We start from the raw sequence: 24,807 nt of genomic DNA on the forward strand, positions 1-24,807 counted from the left end.
CACTACAAATAATGTTAAAGAAAAACATTCAGGTAGAAGGAAAATGATATAAGTTGGATCTGTATCTACACAAGGAATAAAGAGAACAAAAAGTGAGAAGTACGTTGGAAAAATATAAAACTTTTTTTCTTATTATTTAAATCTCTTTAGAAATGTAATTTACTTTGGGGAACATGGGTGACTCAGTCAGTTGAGCATCCTGACAGCTCAGAGCCTGGAGCCTGCTTCAGATTCTGTGTCTCCCACTCTCTCTGTCCCTCCGAGCTCGTGCTCTGTCTCTATCTCTCAAAAATAAATAAAAACATTTAAAAAAAGGACTGTAATTTACTTTTAAAAGCAAAATAATACCAATATATTGTAAAGAAGTAAAATGTATGACAAAATGGCAAACATGCATGCTATAAACCCTAAAGCAACCATGAAATCAACACAACAAATACTTATGGCCAATAAGACAACACAGTAAGTTCAAGTGAATGATAAAAAATACTATACCAACAGGATGCCTGGGTGGCTCAGTTGGTTAAGCGTCCAACTTCAGCGCAGGTCATGATCTCAAGGTTTGTGGGTTCGAGCCCCACATCGGGCTCTGTGCTGACAGCTCAGAGTCTGGAGCCTGCTTTGGATTCTGTGTCTCCCTTTCTCTTTGTGGGTCCCCTGCATGCTCTCTCTCTTTCAAAAATAAATAAACATTTAAAAATTTTAAAAAAAAAGAAATAATTAAAAAACACAGGAATAGTAAAGTCACATGATACAAAATTAATATACAGAAATTTGTCAAATTTCTATACACTAATTATGAAGCACCAGAAAAAGAAATTAAGAAAATAGTCCCATTTGCAGTTGCACCAAAAACAATAAAATACCTGGGAATAAACTTAACTGAAGAAATAACAGACCTGTACTCTGAAAACTATAAAATATCAATGAAAGAAACTGAACATGACACAAATGGAAAGATATTCCATGTTCACCAATTAGAAGAACAAATGTTAAAATACCCATACTACCAAAGCAATCTCTACATTTAATGCAATCTCTATCAAAATACCAACAGCATTTTTCACAGAATTAGAACAAACAATCCTAGAATTTATATGGAACCACAAAAGACACCGAAAAGCCAAAGTAATCTTGTAAAAGAAAAAAACTGGAGTTATCACAACTCCAGATTTCAAGTTATACTACAAAGCTGTAGTGATCAAAATGGTATGGTTTTGGCACAAAAAACAAACACCTATATCAATGGAACAGAATGGAAAATCCAGAAAAGAACCCCCAACTATATGGTCAATTAATCTTCTACAAAGGAGGAAAGGATATGCAAAAAAGTCTCTTCAACAAACGGTGTTGGGAAAACTGGACAGCAACATGTAAAAGAATGAAACTGCACAACTTTCTTATAACAAACACAAAAATAAATTCAAAATAAATCAAAGGCCTAAATGTGAGACAGGAAACCATCAACACCCTAGAGAACACAGGCAGTAACCTCTTTGACATGGGCCATAGCAACATTTTTCTAGATATGTCTCTGAGGCAAGGGAACAAAAGGAAAAATAAACTATTAGGACTACATAAAAAAAAAAAAAAAAAGCTTCCACACAGCAAAGGAAATAAAAAACTAAGACAACCTACTGAATGGGAGAAGATATTTGTAAATGATATATATTATAAGGGGCTAATATCACAAAATATATTAAGAATTTAAACAACAGCCAAAAAATAAAATAATCCAATTTAAAAATAAAGGCCCTAAATAGACATTTTCCCAAAGAAGACATACAGATAGTCAACAGACACATGAAAATATGTTCAACATCACTAATCATCAGGGAAATGCAAATAAAAACCACAATGAGATTATCAACCTTACACCTGTCAAAATGGCTAGAATCAAAAAGATAAGAAATAATAAGAGTTGGTGAGGATGTGAAGAAAAAGGAACCCTCTTGCACTGTTGGTGGGAATGCAAATTTGTGTAGCCACTGTGGAAAGCAGTATGGAGTTTCCTCAAAAAAATAAAAACAGAATTACCATCTGATATGATCTAGTAATTCCACTACTGGATATTTACCCCCCAAAAGTGAAAACACTAACTGGAAAAGATATATGCATTCCTAAGTTTATTGAAGCATTACTTGTATTACTTGTAATAGCCAAAATATGTTAGCAACCCACATGTCTATCAATAGATGAATGGATAAGGAAGATGTGGCATTACTCAGCCATAATAAACAATGAGGTCTTGCCATTTGTAGGAATGTGTATTCTAAATATAAAGAGATTGACTACATACTAAAATGGCAAATTATCAACGGAAAAAGGGATTCATAACATAATATTCAAAATATTCACGATACAACCCCAAACTACTCAGTAAACCAAGATTAGGAAAATGTAAACTCGAAAAAAAAAAAGAAAAGAAAAAAAGAAAATCCCCAGATGCCAAATCAAGATGACATAGGTAATAGAATTATCTAATAATAAAGACTTTAAAGCAGCTATTACTTTAAAAAATGCTCTAATAACAATCGATCATCAACACTGAGCACCTAATAATCAATAATCATAGACAGAGATTTTTAACATACTTCCCTCCATAACTGATACAAATGACAGAAAAACACATGTTAAAGATATGAACAACATAGAGCACCTGATGGGCTCAGTCACTACAGCATGTGATTTTTGATCTCCAGTTGTGAGTTCAAGTCCCACAATGGGTGTAGAGATTATTTAAAAGAATAATAATAATAAACTTTTTTAAAAAGATATGAACAACATTACTAACAAAGTTGTTGTAACGTGCCCAGAAAATTGCACCCATTGAACACACAGCACACATTGTTTTTCAGTGCAAATGTGAATGGAGAACATTTGTTAAAATTGACCGTAGTTGGGCGCCTGGGTGGCTCAGTTGGTTGGGTGTCCAACTTCAGCTCAGGTCATGATCTCATGGCTTGTAGGTTCGAGCCCCACATCAGGCTCTGTGCTGACACTCAGAGCCTGGAGACTGCTTCGGATTCTGTGTCTCCCTCTCTCTCTGCTCCTCCCCCACTCATGCTCTGTCTCTCTCTGTCTCTCAAAAATAAAATAAAACATTAAAAAAATAAAATAAAATAAAATTGACTGTAGTCAAGCCCACAAAGCTAGTGTCATCAAAACTTTAAAAGACTGAACTCATTGGTTAGATTTATTCCTAGGTATTTTATGGTTTTGGGTGGAATTATAAATGGGATCGATTTTTTTATTTTTCTTTCTGCTGCTTTATTATTGTTGTATAGAAATCAACAGATTTCTGCGCATTGATTTTACATCCTGAGACTTTGCTGAATTCATGTATCAGTTCTAGTAATTTTTTGGTGGAGTCTTTAGGGTTTTCCACATAGAATACCTAGCCAAAAAGATAAAAGATCTATACTCTGAAAACTATAGCACACTTATGAAAGAAATTGAAGAAGACAAAAGAAATGGAAAAACATCCCATACTCATGAATTGGGAGAGCAAATATTGTTAAAATGTCAATATTATCCAAAGGAATCCACACATTCAATCAACCCCTATCAAAATAACATCAAATTTTTCACAGAGCTGGAACAAACAATTCTAAAATTTGTATGGAACCAGAAAAGACACCAAATAGCTATAGTGATGTTGAAAAAGAAAAGCAAAGCTGGAGGCATCACAATTCTGGACTAGACTTCAAGCTGTATTAGAAAGCTGTAATCATCAAGACAGTATGGTACCGGAACAAAAACATACAGATCAATAGGACAGAATGGAGGATCCAGAAGAGGACTCACAACTATATGGTCAACTCATCTTCAACAAAGCAAGAAAGAAAAATGGAAAAAAAACAACAAATGGTGTTAGGAAATCTGGATGGAGACATGCAGAAGAATGAAACTGGACCACTTTCTTATACCACACACAAAAATAAATTCAAAATGTGTGAAAGACCTAAATGTCAGACAGGAAACCATCAAAATCCTAGAGGAGAAAATAGGCAGCAACCTCTTTGACCTCCGCTGCAGCAACTTCTTACTAGACATGTCACTGGAGGCAAAAAAAAAAAAAAAAAAAGCAAACATGAACTATTGGGAGCTCATCAAGACAAAAAGCTTCTGCACAGCAAAGGAAACAATCAGCAAAACTAAAAGGCAACCAAGGGAACGGGAGAAGATATGTGCAAATGATATATCAGATAAAGAGTTAGTATACAAAATATATAATGAACTTATCAAACTCAACACCTAAAAAATAATTGAGTTAAGAAATGGGCAGAAGACATGAAGAGACACTTCTCCAAAGACATCCAGATGGCTAACAGACACATGAAAAAATGCTCAATCTCACTCAACATCAGAGAAATGCAAATCAAAACTACAATGAGATACCACCACACACCTGTCAGAATGGCTAAAATTAACAACAGAGGAAACAACAGATGTTGGACAGGATGTGGAGAAAGGGGAATGCTCTTACATTGTTGGTAGGAATGCAGACGGGTACAGCTACACTGCAAAACAGTGTGGACATTTCTCAGAAAGTTAAAGATAGAACTACCCAGTGCGTCACAGCAGCTCCGGCAGTGGGAGGAGCAGATGTGGACAGGCAGCCCAGCTTCGGGAAGGCTCTCGGAGTCCAGCAGCCTGCAGGCACCCAGCATGCACTCGCCCCACCCCCACGATGCCCAAAAGGAAGGTCAGCTCCACCAAGGGGGTGGAGAAGAAGGAGCCCAATGGAAGGGCAGTGAGGTTGTCAGCTAAATCTGCTCCTGCAAAATTGGAAATGAAATCCAAAAAGGCGACAGGAAAGGATACATCTTCAGACAAGAAAGTGCAAACAAAGGGGGAAGGCAAAGCAAAGAGAAAACAGGCTGAAGTGGCTAACCAAGAGACAAAAGAAGCCTTACCCGCAGAAAATGGAGAAACTAAAAATGAGGAGAGCCCAGCCTCTGATGAAGCAGGAGAGAAGGAAGCCAAATCTGATTAATATCATATCCCATGTCTTATCAGTGTTCCCTGTCTCCCTCCTTGTACAATCCAGAGGAATATTGTTATCAACTATTTTGTAAATGCAAGTTTTTAGTAGCTCTAGAAACACTTTAAGAAGGAGGGAACCCCACCTCACCTCATTTTTTAAGTGTAAATGCTTTTTTTTAAAGAAGTGAAATCATTTGCTAGTTATTTTTTTGTACAACCAGAAAATAGTGGGATATTGAATATGAGAGGGTTTGACTGTCTTGGGTGTCAGCTTAACATTCCATAGATGGGGTAGTTTTTACATCCTATAATACCAAGCATACTAAATGGCAATTTGGAGTCAGTCGTGTATTTAATATGTCTTGAACATTTTAAATTACTTCTATTCCCATGTTGTTTTTGGTAGAATTGTTTCCTAAAGAAAACCACCCCTTGATCTTGGCTCTCCCCGTCAGAATCTGATGCATTCTGTAGCATCTTTGTCATGGTAGTCCAGTTTCCTAGTAACTTTGTTAACGTGCTGTAAAAGATTGAAAATTTGAGTATGTGGTGTATATGATACTAAATTGTGAATTAATGGGATTTAACGCTCTAATGGCATATCAACATTTGAAGATATTGATACTTGATATACTGTTAAGGAAAATTTGCCTCCAAATTTTAAGCTGGAAGGTCACTGGAATAACTTTTTTAGAAAAGAATCACAACTGGGGCGGCTGGGTGGCTCAGTCAGTTAAGTGTCCAACTTCAGCTCAGGTCATGATTTCATGGTTCGTGGGTTCAAGCCCCACATTGGGCTCTGCACTGATAGCTCAGAGCCTGGGGTCTGCTTCAGATTCCGTGTCTCCCTCTTTCTCTGCCCCTCCCTCACTCACACTCTGTCTCTTTCTCTCTCTCTCTCGAAAATAAACAAACATCAAAAAAATTTTTTAAAAAAGGAAAAGAATCACAACTACATGATTTTTTAGATTTTCAGTAATACATTAAGAGTTCTATACAAATTGAATTTGTCTATATTGATCCTCAGAACAACCAATAAAAACTCAATTATGAAAGGATTTCTTGAAGCACACATACACAAGATAGAACTACCCTATGACCTACCCTATGACCTACCCTATGAACTACCCTATGACCCTATGACCCTATGAACCCAAAAGGGTTCCCTTTCAAACCCTCTAGCCAAAATGAAGAATGGTACAAAATGAACCATTTGGGGTGGAGGGAAAAGGGTTTAATGTGAAGTAAGATTAAGGAGAAACGGTAATTAGGGAAACCAATGAGAGGATTTCTGAAATAGCTGGATGGTGAAAAATCACTAAGAGTTTGCACTGGAAAATGACATTTCTACACATGGTGAGAAAGAAACAGGATTTAGAAAACAGATAACTAATATCAATAGCTACATAATATTTCCTACTCACTAACAACCAGTATCTCTTTAATCATTGCCACAACCCAATGTGGTAGGAATATTTTTACCACCATTTTACAGGCAAGGCACAGAGAAGTTAACAAACTTACCTAATAGTTATAGAGGCAGGAAATGGCAACATTCTTAATACTAAACATACTGTACTATACTGATAAGATTGAAGTTTCAAGCCTGGGTGATTTGGGGAGGATAATTTCATTAGCATATCTAGACAACCCAGGAGGAGAGACAATCCCTTGCCCCTTAAAAGAATGATGTTTCTCTTTATACCATTCTGTCTTCATTAAACCCATGCATCATTGTCACTTCAGGAAATACATCATATTTCCTCACCCCAATACAACTTGATAAGTAGCAACATCAAAATACCTTAAGAAGAGCCTGATGCATGGGAAAGAAAGTTGTTTAAAGAAGAGTGTGCAAACTTCCAGAATATGAAGTTAGTTATGTACATATCCCATTTCCATTGATTTCTACCACCCAAATATTTATTAAACTCTTCCTTCTCTGTTCCTTTATACTAAACCACTTTGAATCAGGCCCTCCTTGCTTTTCTCCTGGTCTGTTACAATTACCTCACAACTGGTTCCACACCTTCAGTCTTGATGTCACAGTCAAACTGTGTCAGCAAACTATAGCCTATTGGCCAAATCCAGCCCACAGACTACTTTTGTATGTCCTGTGAGCTAAGAATGGCTTTTACATTTCTAGGTGGTAGAAAGAAAGAAAGAAAGCAAGCAAGCAAGAGACAGATACATGTGGCCCACAAGCCTAAAACATTCACTATTTTTGTGCTTTCCACAAAATGCTTGCCAACCCTTAATCTAAGCTGTCCTCCACATTCCTTTCCAGAGTCCTTCTTCTGACAATGCACTGATAGGAACATGGTTAGGATACAGATAGTCTCAAAGCCAATCCTCCCATGCTGTCTCCCCAGTGAACTCCAGTTGTCCTCCATTGCTCAGACCAAGAATCACACCCTCAGTACTTTAAGAACAACTTTGCCCACACCCCTAGGTACTTATCATATTAGAAAAGTAGCTCAGTTTATTAGTATTTCCTCAACTAAACCTTTAGGAATTCCATCCTCCCTTTTTAACTGCCATTTGTCGAGTGTTTCCTACAGGTCAGAGATAGACCTAGATAGATAATTCTTAAAATAACATGTCACTTAATCTCCCTGATAGCCTAGAAATTTGGTATTATCTTCAATTTACGTCTGAAGAAATAGGCTATGATCACAGGATTAATACTTGGCAGAGTCAAGATTTAAAGCCAAGGTTTATGAAACTCCCTGATAAAGTGTAGGTAACTACTAAATAAGTGAACCAATCAGTGGATAGATGGATGAATCAACAGCTTTCTCTCTGACTTTAGAGCCACTGTTCTTAACCAATGGTCTTAATTTGACTTAATATTGAAAAGCATCTCAAATCTTGGAATTGAGGTGCATCTTCAATTAGTCTAATTCAAGAGCTCATATGATTATTTCCTTGTTGCCCATTTTACTCCAAAGAAGACTCAGGACATTTAATATATGACCTCCTTCCATAACATTCTTGTCAAATAGTCATTTAGTCAATAAAGCTACAGGCCAAATCAAGAATTTAGATAAAAGCAGAACATCAGAAAATTGATAAATGACATAGTGTATACTCCACCCAGTCTATATTTGTATACTGCTATCACAATGTAACTATTCACCATTGAATATATATTCAGTATATAATTGAATGTATCATATATTCAATATAATATATTCACATCTATTCACCATTCATACATGAATATGCAATATTCACATTTTGCAATATGCCAAATGTACAGAATACAAATGTATTCCACAGGCCCAAAATGCTACAAAGAAAGTGACATTACCTTTAATCTGTTTTCCTTTTCCATAACAATGGTCCAGAGGAGGGTAAGTTCAGTTAGAGAAAATATAAGTAAAATTATCAAAGGGAAGACAGTTATAAAAAACCACAAAAAACTATCATAAAAATAAGCAGGGGATGGAAACCTCTTAACAAAAATGAGGAAATCATTGAACAAAACATATGCAGATCTGCTGTTATGGTACATCATGATGGCAATATCCAGAGCATGCTGAAGAGCCAGGAACCCTTCCATGATGTACCCTATATGAGAAAGCAAAGATGGTCAAGTTCAGCATACCAAGAAACAGCCAGGCAAACAAACAAGGCAATTTGGGTAATCCAAAGCTTTTAACTCAAAGAACAAAACAACTTCCTAAAACCTGTAGCGACTTGGGACACAAACAGATAATAAATAACATGGAATTGTATCACCATCTTCCCAAAACTAAAATACTGCATGAAAATGGTACAGTTGCTTTATGTGATTTTATCAGCCAAAATAAATGAGAATTTGATACCAGACATAATTCAATACCAGATATCCCAGACATGCAAATAGAAGTAAAAGCTCAAAACAAGAAGTGATACAATCCCATTTACAATAGCATCATAAAGAATAAAATACAGAGGAATAAACTTAACTGAGGATGTGAAAGACTTATAGACTGAAAGCTAAAAAACAATGCTGAAAGAAATTAAAGATGACACAAGTAAATGTAAAGACATTCCTTGTTCCTGGGTTGGAAAACTTACTGTTGTTAAAATAGCCATACTACCTAGAATGACCTACAGATTCAATGCAATCTCTATCAAAATCCCAGTGCACTTGTGATGAGCACTAGGTGTGTTTAAAAGTGTTGAATCACCAAACTCTACACCCAAAACTAATATTATACTGTATGTTAACTAACTGGAATTTAAATAAAACTTTTTTAAAAACCCCAGTGGCATCTTTTGCAGAAACAGAAAAACGATCTTAAAATCCATATGAAATTGCAAAGAACCTCAAATAGTCTAAATGATCTTCAGCAAAGAGAACACTTGCTCTTGTGAGCTGGAGGCCTCACAATTCCTGGTTTCAAAATATATTGCAAAGTTACGGTAATCAAAATAGTATGGTACAGTAGCAGCATAAAGACACCATAGAGGGGCACCTGGTGGCTCAGTCAGTTAAGCATCCAACTCTTGCTTTTGATTCAGGTTTGTGGGATCAAGCCCTGTATCGGCCACTGTCATTGCAGATCCTGCTTTGGATTCTTCCCCTCAAATAAATAAATAAACATAAAAAAAAAAAAAGACAGACATAGAGACCAACATAACAGACAGGCCAAAGTAAAATTCTCACATATCTGGTCAAATGACCTTCAACAAGGGCACTAGGAGAGAGGACACACTCTTCAAAACAAATGGTGCTGGATAAACTGGATATCCACATGCAAAATAATGAGGCTGGATCCTTATCTTATACTATATACAAAAGTTAAATCAAAATAGATTAAAGAACTAAACATAATACCTGAAGCTATAAAACTCTAGAAGAAAACATACGGCAAAATCGTTGTGACATTAGATTTGACAGTGATTTACTGGATATGATACCAAAAGCATAGGTGACAAAAGCAGAAGACAGACAAATGAGATGACTTCAAACTGAAAAGCTTGTGCACAGTGAAGGAAACAATCAACAGTGAAAAAGCAATCTATGGAACAGGAGGAAATATTCACAAACCATATAACTGATAAAGGGTTAATATCCAGAAAATATAAAGAACTTCTCTAACTCAACAACAAAAATAAGCCTATTAAAAAAATGGGCAAAGGACTTGAATAGACATTTCTCCAAAGAAAACACAGATGGTCAAAACACACCAGAAAAAGCATTCAATTTCACTAATCATCAGGGAAACGCATATCCAAAGCAAAATGAGATACCACTGCACAACTGTTAGGGTGGCCACTACCAAAAAAAATCCAGAAAAGAACAAGTGTTAGTGAGGATGTAAAGAAATTGGTATCCTTGTGCACTGTTGGTAGGGATATAAAATGGTGCACAGTACAGAGGTTTCTCAAAATACTAAAATAACAATCATATGATCCAGCAATCCCACTTCTTAGCATATATCCAAAAGAATTGAAAAAAGATTTCAAAGAGATCATTTACATACTCATATTTACTGCAGCATTATTCATAATAGCCAAGAGGTGAAAGAAACCCTCCACCAATGAATGGATAAACAAAATGTAGTATACTATTCAGCCTTTAAAAAAGAGCAATTCTGTCATATGCTACAACATAGAGGCATCCTGATGACACTAGGCACAAAAAGACAACTAATGCGTGATTCCATTTACATTAGGAATCTGATGTAGATACAAAGAAATAGAAAGTAGAATCTTGGTTTGCAAGGGACGGAAGGAGAGGAAAATTAGGAATTGTTTAATGGGTAGCATTTCAGGTTTGCAACATTAAAAGTTTTAGAAATGTGTTGCACAATGTGCCTATAATAAACAATGTTGTATTATGTACTTAAAAAGTTAAGAAAGTGAGAGCACCTGGGTGGCTCAGTTGGTTAAGCATCTGATTCCTGAAGCCCAGGTGCCATTTCCTGGTTCATGAGTCTGAGCCCTGCGTTTGGGCTCTGCAATGACAGAGCGAAGCCTGCTTCAGACTCTCTCTCTCCCTCTCTCTCTGCCCCTCCCCCATGCTCAATCTCGCTCTCTCTCTCTCAAAATAAATATTTTTTAAAAATATATCACTTTTAAATTTCACTGAACTAATTCTGATCTAATTTCACTAATTCTGACCACCTATCCTCAGCTGATTTAATCGGCTAAAGTCCTAATAATTAATATCACAGAATCTTAGTGTAAGGGACCTAAAAGGTCACCTAGTCCAAACATTCGTTTTCAGAAGAAGAAACTTGACAAAGAACAAACCCTGAGTATTTGGGATCATAAAGCTACTGATTAACACAGTCTGAACAAAAAACACCGGGGCGCCTGGGTGGCGCAGTCGGTTAAGCGTCTGACTTCAACCAGGTCACGATCTCGCGGTCCGTGAGTTCGAGCCCCGCGTCAGACTCTGGGCTGATGGCTCGGAGCCTGGAGCCTGTTTCCGATTCTGTGTCTCCCTCTCTCTCTGCCCCTCCCCCGTTCATGCTCTGTGTCTCTCTGTCCCAAAAATAAATAAAAAACGTTGAAAAAAAAATTTAAAAAAAAAAAACAAAAAAACAAAAACACCAAGTCACCTAACTCCCAGTCACCACACTCTAATGAAAGAGTATCACTTCATATCTTTTTTTTTTTTTTTTTTGGCTCCCAGGTTTCATTTTTTTTTTCAATATATGAAGTTTATTGTCAAATTGGTTTCCATACAACACCCAGTGCTCATCCCAAAAGGTGCCCTCCTCAATACCCATCACCCACCCTCCCCTCCCTCCCACCCCCCATCAACCCTCAGTTTGTTCTCACTTTTTAAGAGTCTCTTACGCTTTGGCTCTCTCCCACTCTAACCTCTTTTTTTTTTTCTTCCTTCCCCTCCCCCATGGGTTTCTGTTAACTTTCTCAGGATCCACATAAGAGTGAAACCATATGGTATCTGTCTTTCTCTGTATGGCTTATTTCACTTAGCATCACACCCTTCAGTTCCATCCATGTTGCTACAAAGGGCCATATTTCATTCTTTCTCATTGCCACGTAGTACTCCATTGTGTATATAAACCTCAATTTCTTTATCCATTCATCAGTTGATGGACATTTAGGCTCTTTCCATAATTTGGCTATTGTTGAGAGTGCTGCTATAAACATTGGGGTACAAGTGCCCCTATGTATCAGTGTCCCTTGTGTAAATTCCTAGCAGTGCTACTGCTGGGTCATAGGGTAGGTCTATTTTTAATTTTTTGAGGAACCTCCACACTGTTTTCCAGAGCGGCTGCACCAGTTTGCATTCCCACCAAGAGTGCAAGAGGATTCCCGTTTCTCCACATCCTCGCCAGCATCTATAGTCTCCTGATTTGTTCATTTTAGCCACTCTGACTGGCGTGAGGTGATATCTGAGTGTGGTTTTGATTTGTATTTCCCTGATAAGGAGCAACGTTGAGCATCTTTTCATGTGCCTGTTGGCCATCCGGATGTCTTCTTTAGAGAAGTGTCTATTCATGTTTTCTGCCCATTTCTTCACTGGGTTATTTGTTTTTCGGGTATGGAGTTTGGTGAGCTCTTTATAGATTTTGGATACTAGCCCTTTGTCGGATATGTCATTTGCAAATATCTTTTCCCATTCCGTTGGTTGCCTTTTAGTTTTGTTGGTTGTTTCCTTTGCTGTGCAGAAGCTTTTTATCTTCATAAGGTCCCGGTAGTTCATTTTTGCTTTTAATTCCCTTGCCTTTGGGGATGTGTCAAGTAATAAATTGCTACAGCTGAGGTCAGAGAGGTCTTTTCCTGCTTTCTCCTCTAGGGCTTTGATGGTTTCCTGTCTCGCATTCAGGTCCTTTATCCATTTTGAGTGTATTTTTGTGAATGATGTGAGAAAGTGGTCTAGTTTCAATCTTCTTCATGTTGCTGTCCAGTTCCCAGTTCTCCCAGCACCATTTGTTAAAGAGACTGTCTTTCTTCCATTGGATATTCTTTCCTGCTCTGTCAAAGATGAGTTGGCCATATGTTTGTGGGTCTAGTTCTGGGGTTTCTATTCTATTCCATTGGTCTATGTGTCTGTTTTTGTGCCAATACCATGCTGTCTTGATGATTACAGCTTTGTAGTAGAGGCTAAAGTCTGGGATTGTGATGCCTCCTGCTTTGGTCTTCAAAATTACTTTGGCTATTCGGGGCCTTTTGTGGTTCCATATGAATTTTAGGATGGCTTGTTCTAGTTTCGAGAAGAATGCTGGTGCAATTTTGATTGGGATTGCATTGAATGTGTAGATAGCTTTGGGTAGTATTGACATTTTGACAATATTTATTCTTCCAATCCATGAGCATGGAATGTTTTTCCATTTCTTTATATCTTCTTCAATTTCCTTCATAAGCTTTCTATAGTTTTCAGCATACAGATCTTTTAATCTTTGGTTAGATTTATCCCTAGGTATTTTATGCTGCTTGGTGCAATTGTGAATGGGACCAGTTTCTTTATTTGTCTTTCTGTTGCTTCATTATTAGTGTATAAGAATGCAACTGATTTCTGTACATTGATTTTGTATCCTGCAACTTTGCTGAATTCATGTCTCAGTTCTAGCAGACTTTTGGTGGAATCTATCGGATTTTCCATGTATAATATCGTGTTACCTGCAAAAAGTGAAAGCTTGACTTCATCTTTGCCAATTTTGATGCCTTTGATTTCCTTTTGTTGTCTGATTGCTGATGCTAGCATGTCCAACACTATGTTAAACAACAGCGGTGAGAGTGGACATCCCTGTCGTGTTCCTGATCTCAGGGAAAAAGCTCTCAGTTTTTCCCCATTGAGGATGATATTAGCTGTAGGCTTTTCATAAATGGTTTTTATGATCTTTAAGTATGTTCCTTCTATCCCGACTTTCTCGAGGGTTTTTATTAAGAAAGGTTGCTAGGGGCGCCTGGGTGGCTCAGTCGGTTAAGCGTCCGACTTCGGCTCAGGTCATGATCTCGCAGTCTGTGAGTTCGAGCCCCGCGTCGGGCTCTGGGCTGACAGCTCAGAGCCTGGAGCCTGTTTCAGATTCTGTGTCTCCCTCTCTCTCTGACCCTCTCCCGTTCATGCTCTATCTCTCCCTGTCTCAAAAATAAATAAACACTAAAAAACATTTAAAAAAAAAAAAGAAAGGTTGCTAAATTTTGTCAAATGCCTTTTCTGCATCGATTGGCAGGATCATATGGTTCTTATCTTTTCTTTTATTAATGTGATGTATCACGTTGATTGATTTGCAAATGTTGAACCAGTCCTGCAGCCCATAGTATATATACTATATACCATATACTATATACATATACATATACATATACATATACATATACATATACATATACATATTCTTAGCCATGTACTTTTGACTGCTGTTGAATAGTTTCCTAAAGATAACTTGTCAGAATTTTTAGTTAGTTCAAGGCCCTTACTGTCATTTTTCATTTTCATTTGTTTGCATATATTTTTAAATGTCTTCTCTAATTGCCTGGTTGACCCACTCATTCTTTAGTAGGGTGTTCTTTAACCTCCATGCTTTTGGAGGTTTTCCAGACTTTTTCCTGTGGTTGACTTGAAGTTTCATAGCATTGTGGTCTGAAAGTGTGCATGGTATGATCTCAATTCTTGTATACTGATGAAGGGCTGTTTTGTGACCCAGTATGTGATCTATCTTGGAGAAGGTTCCATATGCACTTGAGAAGAAAGTATATCCTGTTGCTTTGGGATGCAGAGTTCTAAACACATTCTAAATATATGTGTCAAGTCCGTCTGATCCAATGTATCATTCAGGGCCCTTGTTTCTTTATTGATCCTGTGTCTAGATGATCTGTCCCTTGCTCTAAGTGGAATATTAAAGTCCCCTGCAATTACCACATTTTTATCAATAATGTTGTTTGTGTTTGTGATGAATTGTTTTATATATTTGGGGGCTCCCGTATTCGGCACATAGACATTTATAATTGTTTGCTCTTCCTGATGGATAGACTCTGTAATTATTATATAATGCCCGTCTTCATCTCTTGTTACAGCCTTTAATGTAAAGTCTAGTTTGTCTGGTGTAAATATGTCTACTCCAGCTTTCTTTTGACTTCCAGTAGCATGATAGATAGTTCTCCATCCCCTCACTTTCAATCTGAAGGTGTCCTCAGGTCTAAAATGAGTCTCTTGTAGACAGCAAATAGATGGGTCTTGGTTTTTTTATCCATTGTGATACCCTACGTCTTTTGGTTGGCACATTTAGTCCAATTATGTTCAGTGTTATTAAAGAAAGATATGGGTTTAGCGTCATTGTGATGTCCGTAGGTTTCATGCTTGTATTGAGGTCTCTGGTACTTTGTCTCACAAGATCCCCCTTAGGATCTCTTGTAGGGCTGGTTTAGTGGTGACGAATTCCTTCAGTTTTTGTTTGTTTGAGAAGACCTTTATCTCTCCTTCTATTCTAAATGACAGACTTGCTGGATAAAGGATTCTTGGCTGCATATTTTTTTCTGTTCATCATATTGAAGATCTCCTGCCATTCCTTCTGGCCTGTCAAGTTTCAGTAGAGAGATCGGTCACGAGTCTTATAGGTCTCCCTTTATATGTTAGAGCACGTTTATCTCTAGCTGCTTTGAGAATGTTCTCTTTATCCTTGTATTTTGCCAGTTTCACTATGATATGTCGTGCAGATTGATTCAAGTTACGTCTGAAGGGAGTTCTCTGTGCCTCTTGGATTTCAATGCCTTTTTCTTCCCCAGATCAGGGAAGTTCTCAGCTATGATTTCTTCAAGTACACCTTCATCACCTTTCCCTCTCTCTTCCTCCTCTGGAATACGAATTATGCGTAGATTATTTCTCTTTAGTGCATCACTTAGTTCTCTAATTTTCCCTCATACTCCTGGATTTTTTTTTCTCTTTTTCTCAGCTTCCTCTTTTTCCATGATTTTATCTTCCAGTTCACCTATTCTCTCCTCTGCCTCTTCAATCCGAGCTGTGATTGTTTCCATTTTATTTTGCAGCTCATTAATAGCATTTTTTAGCTCCTCCTGGCTGTTCCTTAATCCCTTGATCTCTGTAGCAATAGATTCTCTGCTGTCCTTTATACTGTTTTCAAGCCCAGCAACTAATTTTATGACTATTACTATAAATTCACTTTCTGTTATATTGTTTAAATCCTTTTTGAACAGTTCATTAGCTGTCGTTATTTCCTGGACGTTTTTTTGAGGGGAATTCTTCCATTTCGTCATATTGGATAGTCCCTGGAGTGGTAGGGAACTACAGGGCACTTCCCTGTGCTGTCTTGAATAACTGGAGTTGGTGGGCGGGGCCGCAGTCAGACCTGATGTCTGCCCCCAGCCCACCGCTGGGGCCACAGTCAGACTGGTGTGTACCTTCTCTTTCCCTCTCCTAGGGGTGGGATTTACTGTGGGGTGGCATGGCCTGTCTGGGCTACTTGCACACTGCCAGGCTTGTGGTTCTGGGGATCTGGCATATTAGCTGCGGTGTATCGGCAAGGTGCACGGGGGCGGGAGGGGCAGGCTCAGCTCGCTTATCCTTCAGAGATGCTTCAGAGGGGCCCTGCGGCACCGGGAGGGAGTCAGACCCGCTGGAGGGATATATCCGCAGAAGCACAGCATTGGGTTTGTGTGGTGCAAGCAAGTTCCCTGGCAGGAACTGGTTCCCTTTGGGATTTTGGCTGGGGGATGGGGGAGGGATAAGGTGCTGGTGAGCGCCTTTGTTCCCCGCCAAGCTGCGCTCTGTCATCTGTGGCTTAACAACTCTCCTTCCCGTTGTCCTCCAGCCCTCCCGTTCTCCAAGCAGAGCTGTTAGCTTATAAGCTTCCAGATGTTAAGTCCTGCTTGCTGTCAGAACACACTCCGTCTGGCCCCTCCGCTTTTGCCAGCCAGACTCGGGGGCTCTGCTTTGCTGGTGGGCCGCCCCTCCACCCCGGCTCCCTCCCGCCAGTCCATGTAGCGTGCACCGCCTCTCCGCCCTTCCTACCGTCTTCCGTGGGCCTCTCATCTACGCTTGGCTCTGGAGAGTCCATTCTGCCAGTCTTCTGGTGGTTTTCTGGGTTATTTAGGCAGGTGTAGGTGTAATCTAAGTGATCAGCAGGATGCAGTAAGCCCAGCGTCCTCCTACGCCACCATCTTCCTTCTGGTACCTTGAGTTCAAATCCTAACTCTCTCACAAGCTATATAATTTTCAGCAAAATAATTAGTCTATAGCTGCTTATCATCCGTAAAATCAGAAAAATCACAATATTTACCTTATAAGGTGTTCCCTGGGGTGATCTGCTACTATGGAGAGGGTGGCTAAAAGGCTATGTACTTTTCAGAAATTGTGATAAAATACACATAACATAAAATTTGCCATTTTAACCATTTTTAAGCGTTTCACGGCCTCATAGGTCTTTCAGAATCCAAAGTAGACTTCGAGATATGCTAAGGGGAGAGAAGGATGTGGCGTCCATTGCATCAGTACTATGAGGTGTCGCATCCTTTCAGTGAGTGAATCAGAAAGAGTAACCAGGGAATGCAGCAAGGAAAAGCATCACAAGTACTTCTGAAATTTCAGTGGCAAGCACTCACAGTAACACGGTTTCTGGCCAGGAGACCACAATGAAGGGTGCATACAACACCCAGTGCTCATCCCAACAAGTGCCCTTCTCAATGCCCATCATTGATATTCCCCACTCCCCAACCCTCAGTTTGTTCTCTGTATTTAAGAGTCTCTTATGGTTGGCTTCCCACTCTGTTACTTATTTTTCCTTCCCTTCCCCTACGGTCTTCTGTTAAGTTTTTCAAATTCCACATGTGAGTAAAAACATATGATATCTGTCTTTCTCTGACTGACTTATTCTACTTAGCATAATACCCTCTAGTTCCATCCATGTTGTTGCAAATAGCAAGATTTTATTCTTTTTCATTGCCAAGTAGTATTGCACTGTATATATATATATATATATATATATATATATATATATATATACACACACACACACACACACACACACACACACACACACCACATCTTCTTTACCCATTCATCAGTTCATGGACATTTGGGCTTTTTCCATAATTTAGCTATTGTTGATACAGCTGCTATAAACATTGGGGTGCACATACCCCTTCAAATCAGTGTTTTATATTCTTAGGATAAATTCCTAGTGGTGCTATTGCGGGGTTGTAGAGTAGTCCTATTTTTAATTTTTTGACAAATCTCCATACTATTTTTCAGAGTGGCTGCACCAGTTTGCATTCCCACCAACAGTGCAAGACGGTTCCCCTTTCTCCACATCTTCACCAACATCTGTTGTTTCCTGAGTTGTTAATTTTAGCCACTCTGACCAGTGTGAGGTGGTATCTAAATGTGGTTTGATTTGTATTTCCCTGATGACGAGTGATACTGAACATCTTTTATGTGTCTGCCATCTGGATGTCTTCTTTGGAAAAGTGTCTATTCATGTCTTCTGCCCATTTCTTCACTGGGTTATTTTTCAGGTGTTGAGTTCAGTAAGTTCTTTATAGATTTTTATCCATTTACCCAATATGTCATTTGCAAACATCTCCCATTCTGTCAGTTGCCTTTTAGTTTTGTTGATTGTTTCCTTTGCTGTGCAGAAACCTTTTACTTTCATGAGGTACCAATAGTTCGTTGACATGACCAATAGTTTGACCAATAGTTCAGAGACATGTCAAGTAAGAAGTTGCTGCAGCTGGATCAAAGAGGTTGTTGCCTGTTTTCTCCTCGAGGATTTTGATGGTTTCCTGTCTCACATTTAGGTCTTTAATCCATTTTGAATTTATTTTTGTGTATGGTGTAAGTAAGTCGTCCAGGTTCACTCTTCTGCATGTTGCTATCCTGTTCTCCCAGGACCATTTGCTAAAAAGACCGTCTTTTTTCCACTGGATACTCTTTTGTGCTTTGTTGCAGATTAGTTGGCCATATATTTGTGGGTCTATTTCTGGGTTCTCTATTCTGTTCCACTGGTCTATGTGTCTATTTTTGTGCCATGCTATACTGTCTTGATGATTCCAACTTTGTAATACAGGCTAAAGTCTGGGATTCTGATGCCTCCAGCTTTGGTTTTCTTTTTCAACATTACTTTGGCTATTCGAGGTCTTTTGTGCTTCCATACAAATTTTAGGATCGTTTGTTCTAACTCTGTGAAGAATACTAGTGCTATGTTGATTGGGCTTGAACTGAATGCATAGATTGCTTTGGGTAGTATTGACATTTTAACGATATTTATTCTTCTAATCCATGAGCATGGAATGATTTTCCATTTCTTTGTGTCCCCTTCAATTTCTTTCATAAGCTTTCCATAGTTTTTAGCGTACAGATCTTTTACCTCTTTGATTACATTTATTCCTAGGTATTTTATAGTTCTTGATGCAATTGTAAATGGGATCGATAACTTGATATTTCTTTCTGTTGCTTCATTATTGGTGCATAGAAATGCAACTGATTTCTGTACATTGATTTTATATCCTGTGGTTTTGTGAATTCATGGATCAGTTCTAGCAGTTTTTTGGTTGAGTCTTTTGGGTTTTCCATGTAGAGCATCATGTCATCTGCAAAAAGTGAAAGTTTGACTTCTTCTTTGCCAATTTAGATACTTTTTATTTCTTTTTGTTGCCTGGTTGGTGAGGCTAGGACTTCCAACACTATGTTAAACAACAGTGGTGAGAGTGGGCATCCCTGTTGTGTTCCTAATCTCAAGCAGAAAGCTCTCAGTTTTTCCCCATTGAGGATGATATTAGTTGTGGGCGTTTCATGTATGGCTTTTATGATGTTAAGTTATGTTTCTTCTATCCCAAATTTCTTGAGGGTTTTTATTAAGAGGGGATGCTGCATTTTGTCAAATGCTTTTACTGCATCTACTAACAGGATCATATGGTTCTTATCCTCTCTTCTATTAATGTGATGTATCATGTTGATTGATTCATGAATATTAAACCAGCCTTGCAGCCCAGGAATGAATCCCACTTGATCATGGTGAGTAATTATTTTAGTGTACTGTTGAATTCCATTAGCCAGTAACTTGTTGAGAATTTTTCATCCATATACATCAGGGATAATGGCCTGTAATTCTCCTCTTTAGGGAGGTCTTTGGTTTTAGAATCAAGGTAATGCTGGCTTCATAGTCTGCATCTGGCAGCTTTCCTTCTTTTTCTATTTTTTTTTTGAACAGTCTGAGAAGACAAGGTATTAACTCTGCTTTTAGTGTCTGGTAGAATTCCCCCGGGAAGCCATCTGGCCCAGGACTTTCATTTGTTGAGAGATTTGTGATAACTGATTCAATTTCTTCACTGATTATGGGTTTGTTCAAATTTTCTATTTCTTCCTGTTTCAGTTTTGGTAGTGTGTGAGTGTCTAGGAATGTGTCCATGTTTTCCAGATTTCCAGTTTGTTGGCATATAATTTTTCATAGTATTCTCTAATAATTGTTTGCATTTCTGTGGGTGTTGGTTGTGATCTCTCCTCTTTCATTCGTGATTCTATTTGGGTCCTCTCTCCTTTTTGAGAAGTCTGGCTAGGGGGTTATCAATTTTGTTTATTCTTTCAACAAACCAATTCTTTGATTCATTGATCTGTTCTACTGTTTTTTTTTTTTTTTTGGATTCTGTATTGTTTATTTCTGCTCTAATCTTTATTGTTTCTCTTCCTCTGCTGGCTTTGGGTTTTATTTGCTGCTGTCTCTCTAGTTCCTTTAGCTATGAGGTTACATTCTAAATTTGGGACCTTTCTTGCTTCTTGAGATAGGCCGGAACTGCAATGTATTATCCTCTTAGGACTGCCTTTGCTGCACCCCAACGGGTTTAGACTGCCATGTTTCCATTTTTATTTGCTTCCATATGTTTTTTTAATTTCTTCGTTACTTTTCTGGTTGACCCATTCATTCTTTAGTAGGATATTCTTTAACCACCAGGTGTGCTTTGATTTGTTCACTGAAGTAACTCTGAAAAAAAAGGAAGGAAGGTGGGGGGAAAGCCTTATCTCATACAAAGAGAAAAATGAAAGGGGCAGGGGAAAAAAAAAAAAGACCAGGCAGAAAATCAAAGGAATTACAAGGCTTAATCCTAAGAGAGACAGAGGAAAATAAATAAAAAGGAGATACAGAAAAGGTGTAAAAAGAATAGAGTAAAAATGCCTGATTAAACAATCAGAAGAAAGAAATAAAGAAAGAAGAAAGAAAAAAAGAAAGATGTAGATAGATAATAGGAATTGACCAAAAATCAAAACAGAAACTATAAGCCTGATTCCAAAGGAAAGGAAAGGAAAAAAAAAAAAAAAAAAAAAAAAAAAAAAAAAAAAAAAAAAAGAGGCCGGCAAAAGGAAAAAGAAGGGAAAAGTGAAATAATAATAATAATAATAATAATAATAATAATAATAATTTAAAAAACAGACTAACACACAAAACCATAGAATAGTTCTCTGTTAGTGCCTGGGTCCAGTGGCTGTGCTGGTCTGGAGGAGAGGCCATCTGGTTCAGTCAGTGCCAGTCCCGCTCCAGTTGATAAGCAGTTACCAGGCACAGAGGGGCAGAGTTTGGTATAAGCTGGTCCCACCTCAACTAGGGGCTGCTGTTCTGTTCCATGAAGCCCCATTGTGTTGGTGATGGGGAGAAAAATGGCGACACCCCAAACTCTCCTCCCTGGACTGGGTGCATCAAACCACGCTGTTCAGGCCATCCTCACAGAGTAGCATGGGGGCAAGCCAGCCAGCTTGTCCTGCTCCACAGTCTCCTGTGCCTCCTAGGCGCTCGGCTGTGATTCAAAACCCAATGTCTTAAAGGATCCTGCTCTGCACAAACCTGGGTCTGGGGTAATGCCACTCCGCCCAGCCCACAAAGGGCTTCTGGATGGCGCCTGCAGGGTCTTTTATCCTTGGGAGGGCAATCAATCCTCTTCCCACAGTACTCAAGGGAGGGGACTGCTCTCTCCCAGTGCGCCCCTGAGATCACTACCACACAGAGTGCTGGCTCCCCTCCCCACCAGGCACGCGCACATGGCAGGCTCCAGTCCAGAGAAAGTCGCACACCCCTGAAAACTCTGATCTTTATCTCCTAAGGCTGTTTACAAAGTAGAATCTGGCTCTCTCCGTATTTTTCGTTCCTAGATCCATGGTCCGGAGAGGTTTTTCTCTTGTCCAAGTACAATACCACATTTCCACAGCCTCTCTGGTTTCTCCACAGAAGGGGTCCCCTCTCTTCTGAGCATATGCCTCCTGTTTTATCTCTCCCAATTCGCCAACACGCACATCTGTCCTGCCAAGCTGTCTCTTTCTACCTGTGGAGATTTTTCTGTCATTCTGCAGCCTGTATTCCTGGGTATTCCAAGTGTTTGGAACTCAATACAGGTGTGTTTGAGGGAGGAGGGAAATTCGGGTCCCCCTACTTCTCCGCCATTTTAGCTGCTCCCAGTATGCTAATCACTTTGATTACTAAGCTGAAAAGTCTAAGATCCAGGAAGATTCAGAGAGAACAGCAAAGTTTTAAAAAACTGACCTGACTGTGACAACATGGATAGACCCAGAGGGTATTATGCTAAGTGAAATATGTCAGACAGAGAAACACAAATACCATATGATTTCACTTGTATGCAGAATTGAAAAAACCAAACAAACAAAGCAAAAACTATGGAGAACAAACTGATGGTTGCCAGAAGGAAGATGGGTGGGGAAATGGACAAAAATGGGTGAGGAGGAGTGAGAGGTACTGGCTTCCAATTATGGAATGAATAAGTCACAGGAAGTGAAGGTACAGCATAGGGAACACGGTCTATGGTACTCTAATAGTGTTGTACACTGCCAGGTATAGCTATGCTTATAGTGACCATAATATAATATATAGAGCTGTCAAATCACTGTATTGTACACCTGAAAACTAATGTAACATTGTGTGTTAATTATACTTCGATAATAAATAAATAAATAAGACTTGCATAATACCCCTACGTCTTGCAGTACAGTTTAGCATTTCCTAGAAAACAGTACTTATATTGTTCCTGTGCCTGAAACCACTATCAATTTCTCAAATAATAACAAATTTAAAAAAAACTGAACTGATATTGCAACCACAGCCCACAGAGGTAGGTTGGAACTTGTGGCTTAAACGTAAGCAAGTAGGGTTGCCAGATAAAATACAGGATGCTCAGTTAAATCTGAATTTCAGAGAAGTAACAAATATTTAAGAGGAACACACTTATACTAAAATATTAGCCATACTTCATTTGAAATTCAAATTTAACTGGACACTTTGTATTTTATTTGCTACATCTGGCAACCCTATGACCAGGCCAATTGCCTGCTAAACAAAAATATCAATATTCCCCACATGATTTAAAACAGGACTCAGAGTCTCAGAGTTCAATACACAAATGTCCAGAATATAATCCAAAATTACTCAGCATATAAGATACCACAAGTCTCAGGTTGCACAGGAGGAGACAATCAATAGATACCAATGGTGATAGATATTGGAATTACCTGAAAAAAACAAAAAAACTTTAAAGCAGCTACTATTATATATTCAAGAGAATAATCACAGTCTTGAAACAAAATTTAAAATATAGCAAGTATGAGGGGCTCCTGGGTGGCTCAGTTGGTTGAGCATCCAACTCTTGGTTTTGGCTCATGTCATTATCTCATCGTTCATGAATTTGAGCCGTGCATCAGACTCTGTGCTGACAGTGGGGAGCCTGCTTGGGATTCTCTCACTCCCTCCTTCTCTGCCCCTCCCTGCTCGCTCTCTCTCTCTCTCTCTCTCTGTCAAGATAAATAAACTTTAAAAAATAAAAATAAATTTAAAAAAGAAAAAAAAGAAAAGTATGAGCAAAGAAATAGAAGATATGAGAAAAAAACAAAGGGAAATTTTAGAATTGAAAGTAACCAAAATAAAACTCATTGGATAGACTCAAGAGCAGAATGAAGATGATGGAGGAAAGAGTCAGCAAACTTGAAGAAAGATCAATAGAAATTATCCAATATGAACAAAACAGGGGAGGAAGAAATTTTTAAAAAACGAACACCGCCTCCAGATTACGTGGGACAACAAATATAAAGTCTAACATACAATTCATCAGAGTCTCAGAAGACAGGACACAGAGTGTGACGCTGAAAAAATATTTAAAGAAATAAAGGTGGTAAACTTCCAAATGTGGCAAAAGACACAAACGTACAGGTATCACAAGTTGAGCAAACCCCGAATGAGATAAACTGAAGAAATATATGTAGACACATCATAATCAAACTCAAAAATTTAAAACAAATAAAAAGTCCTGAAGAAAAGCCAGAGGAAAACAAGGTTTGGCTCCGCAGAAGCACAGAGTTGGGTGTTTGCATGGAGTGAGCAAGTTCCCTGGCAGGAACTGGTTCCCTTTGGGATTTTGGCTGGGGGATGGGCGAGGGAGATGGCGCTGGCGAGCGCCTTTGTTCCCCACCAAACTGAGCTTTGTCATCCGGGGGGCTCAGCAGCTCTCCCTCCCTTTGTCCTCCAGCCTTCCCGCTTTCCGAGCAGAGCTGTTAACTTATGACCTCCCAGACACTAAGTCACACTTGCTGTTGGAACACACTCTGTCCGGCCCCTCCGCTTTTGCCAGCCAGACTCGGGGGCTCTGGTTGGCTGGCAGGCTGCCCCTTCGCCCCGGCTTCCTCCCGCCAGTCCGTGGAGCGCGCACCACCTCGCCGCCCTTCCTACCCTCTTCCGTGGGCCTCTCGTCTGCGCTTGGCTCCGGAGACTCCGTTCTGCTAATCCTCTGGTGGTTTTCTGGGTTATTTAGGCAGGTGTAGGTGGAATCTAAGTGATCAGGAGGACGCGTGGTGAGCCCAGCGTCCTCCTACGCCGCCATCTTCCTCACTCCTCCCGGTTGTGT

General features: G+C 39.0%; 1 long non-coding RNA gene and 1 pseudogene across 2 annotated transcripts in view; one reads left to right on the forward strand and one right to left on the reverse strand.

The window, feature by feature from the left end:
* Nucleotides 1–24,807, reverse strand: part of LOC132689185 (uncharacterized) — a 100,051-nt gene that overhangs the window by 66,531 nt on the left and 8,713 nt on the right. The gene's annotated exons all lie outside the window — the stretch shown is intronic.
* On the forward strand, nt 4,694–5,012 carry LOC132689184 (non-histone chromosomal protein HMG-14 pseudogene; annotated as a pseudogene).

The sequence above is a fragment of the Panthera onca genome, chromosome E3 (assembly GCF_046562875.1).
Source record: "Panthera onca isolate mPanOnc1 chromosome E3, mPanOnc1 haplotype 2, whole genome shotgun sequence".
NCBI lineage: Eukaryota > Metazoa > Chordata > Mammalia > Carnivora > Felidae > Panthera > Panthera onca.